Genomic DNA, 975 nt, shown 5'->3' with positions numbered 1-975 from the left:
GTGATCACATTTAATGTATTTATATCGTAGAACTGGGATGGATCATCGCATCGATTTTTGACAATTATTTAAATTATGTCATCTCTGTTCATTCATTTGATTTTTTTATTATGATGCAATATCTCGATCGACTCTTGTTTTGAATTTATTTATTTAACTATGTTTTAGTCCTTGATATTTATTTATATTTCAATCGTTTAACTAACCCTTTATAGTTCAAAATTTGGTTATCAAAAAATAAATAATAGTATACGATATATAATATTGCTATCTAATAAAATTATACGCTATATTAAATGTAACAAAAGAAATAAATTTCGCATATGAGATAACGATTGTGTATTTACGGCGAATAATCATATAAAACTTAATAAAATATAAGAACATATGTAATTAGTAATATAAGGACTAAAGTAAAAAAAGTTAAATGTATCAACGTAATATAAAGATTTTATCACGTATATGTCGAAGGGGACAAAATCGTGTGCGTGTGTGTTTGGTTTTTTTTTTTTTTTTTATTTAAAATAAATTCGAGTAGGTAAAATTAATTTTTACAGAGATTGTAGTAAGCCTTTCGATTTTCTTTTTTGCAACAATAACAGCTACTAATGAATCATTCGTTTCTACCTGTCTGCAGATCTCCAATATTTCGTTTTATCACGAGCACGATGCAATGAATTTATAAATTGTAACGTTAAATCCCAGCGTTTCTCTTGCAAAGTCCGTGCACGCGTATTCAACGAATATTATAGGTGGTTCTAATTGGTGCCGATAAAGGGACCGTTAGCAAGTGAGTACATATACGCTTTTTGATTTGCCTATTCAGCCCTCGAATTAAAACTTTAAAGTATATGCCAAAATCATGGCAGTTCGGTTTTTGCACGAGCTCGTTCAAATTTTCTACGTGTCGATTTTCTTTTTGCCTCTTTCTTTTTTTTTTTTTTTTTTTTTTTTTTGTCTCTTCTGTCTTTTTCT

The sequence above is a fragment of the Polistes canadensis genome, unplaced genomic scaffold (genome assembly GCF_001313835.1).
Source record: "Polistes canadensis isolate GaletaPanama2010 unplaced genomic scaffold, ASM131383v1 scaffold_2, whole genome shotgun sequence".
Classification (NCBI taxonomy): Eukaryota; Metazoa; Arthropoda; class Insecta; order Hymenoptera; family Vespidae; genus Polistes; species Polistes canadensis.
Note: the sequence above shows the minus strand (reverse complement) of the source record.